General features: G+C 58.5%; 1 pseudogene; it reads left to right on the top strand.

Annotated features, from left to right (window-relative positions):
• The first annotated feature begins 386 nt into the window (after positions 1-386).
• LOC116546037 lies at positions 387-2054 on the top strand (annotated as a pseudogene).
• The last annotated feature ends 347 nt before the right edge of the window (positions 2055-2401 follow it).

Below are 2401 nucleotides of genomic sequence, written 5' to 3'. Positions count from 1 at the left end.
ATTGCTTCCAGGGTGAAGTTTGAGAAGCCAATGAAGAGCCCCCTCACACCTTAGCCTCACTGAATGTTAACAAGTTCCTGTGGTGTTGCACATGAAAAACTTTTGGTCGGTCCCAAAAGTATCACTTGCTCAGAGGAAAGAATCTGGTACCCAGAAGTGCCCAGATGTGAGTGGGAGGTATCTGAAGGTTGAGAGCAAGTGCTCACAGGCAGAGAGCTCATGCAGTGCCTGCCAAACCCGGAAGATGTGAAAATGGCCCTGGAGATGTATAAGCTGTCTCTGGAGATTGAACGACTTGAAGAAGAGAGACAAATCAGTGAACATCCATCAGAAATTTTCTGAAAAAGAGGAAAGAAAGGACTTATTTTTTTTCCTTTAAATCAATACACAGAATCTTCATTCATCAACTCTTCTCTTCCTTAAGCACCATCACTCTAAAAAGTGTCTGGGCTAGGAGAACTTTCTTATTACTGCTAGAGAAAATGTGTAATTATTGGTAATCTAGCCTTTTGTTGTGCATATGTCTACTTTCCTGGACTTGAAATACTGGGGGCGGGCGGTACGGAGTAGGCCATGACCGAGGCGTCGCCGCAGGGCGGATTGTACTTCTGCCACTGCTGCTCCGTGGAGATCGTCTCGCGCCTGCCCGATTATATGTGCCCAAGATGCGAGTCTGATTTCATCGAGGAGCTTCCAGAAGAGACCAGGAGCACAGAAAATGTGGCACATATACACCATGGAATATTATGCAGCCATCAAAAACGATGAGTTCGTGTCCTTTGTAGGGACATGGATGAACCTGGAAACCATCATTCTCAGCAAACTGACACAAGTGCAGAAAATCAAACACCGCATGTTCTCACTCATAGGCGGGTGTTGAACAATGAGAACACATGGACACAGGGAGGGGAGCATCACACACTGGGGTCAGTTGGGGGGAAATAGGGGAGGGACAGCGGGGGGTGGGGCGTTGAGGAGAGATAGCAAGGGGAGAGATGCCAGATGTAGGTGATGGGGAGGAAGGCAGCAAATCACACTGCCACGTGTGTACCTATGCAACAATCTCGCATGCTCTTCACATGTACCCCAAAACCTAAAATGCAATAAAAAAAAAATAAAAATAAAAACAAAAAAAGAAAAGAAAAAAGAAAATGGTTCTGTCCCCTCCGCAGCCCCCACGGACAGGAGCCGGCCGCCGTTGGAGAACGTGGACCAGCACCTGTTCACGCTGCCTCAGGGCTACGACAGTTTGCTTTCGGCATCTTTGGCGACAGCTTCAAGATCCCCACGTTCCCTCCCGGAGTGCAGGCTGACGACGGCAGGGGCCCCGAGAACCGGCAGGAAGAGAGCCCCAGTCCCGGCACCGGCGCCCAGCAGCCCCGCGCCCGCTTCCCCACGGGCGGGCCACCGGCCGACTGGAAGGCGTCCCCAACTGGAAGAGGTCACCCGCAGCTCCTTCAGGGCACTATCGCGCCCGCCGCCGTCTCAGCCTGGGTCCTCGGGGAGCTCTGCACTGAAGCCCTGCGGACTGCGCCTGGAGGGCCAGCGGCCTGGGCGCCGTCCTCACACAGCTCCTCGGTCAGTCTGAAAACACCGCCCCACCGGCAGATAAACAGGAAATCCAGGCCCTCCCCGCCGTCCCTGCACCGAGGAGCGCACAGGCTCCGGGCTCGCGTGCCCCGTGTGCAGGGACGGCTGTGCCCGGGCGAGCGCTGCAACAGCTGCCCCGGAACCCCCTGTCCCACCGCGGCGGCCTCGCGCCCTGGCTTGGCAGGTGAGTGCCCGAGCGCCCCGGAACCCCCTGTCCCACCGCGGCGGCCTCGCGCCTTGGCTGGGCCGGTGAGTGCCCGCGCGCCCCGCCCCCTGCCCGCGCTAACCCGCCCCTTCTCCCGCCCTCGCCTCTGTCCCCACAAAGCACGGCAGCTGCCCGTCTGCCGGAAAAGCCTCACGGGACAGAACGCGGCCGCGAACCCCCGGGCCTGGCTGGGGTGAGCTTCTCCTCGTCGTTCTACCCCAGCTCGCCCAGCAACGACAACCCCACGAGTCACTCCTGAGCCCGCGCCGGCCGGCACCCACCGGTGCCCGGGCGCCCGAGGCTGCGGGGACAGTGCGGGGCCTCTCCCCCACCCTCAGCGGGCGCACGTGGCACCCGCAGACCGGGTGCCCTAGCGGTGCCGCCCTTGGCTGCTCAGCACTGCAGGCCCGGCCTGTTCCAGGGCAAGACCCGGGCCCGGCCCACCGGCCCCTGGTTTGGGAAGGCGTGGGCCACACGGTCCCCTCTGGGGCACCCCAGCCTCCCCGTCCCCTGTCTAACTTCACCCTCTAAACGTTCAGCAGCGGAAAGATTTTTATAATTTTAAATTATTGCTGCTTTCAAATGACATTTTAGCTCACATGGCGG

Source organism: Sapajus apella, unplaced genomic scaffold (assembly GCF_009761245.1).
Source record: "Sapajus apella isolate SASKATOON/1434 unplaced genomic scaffold, GSC_monkey_1.0 scaffold533, whole genome shotgun sequence".
Lineage (NCBI taxonomy): Eukaryota > Metazoa > Chordata > Mammalia > Primates > Cebidae > Sapajus > Sapajus apella.
Note: the sequence above shows the minus strand (reverse complement) of the source record. Positions and strands in the feature narration are given on the sequence as shown.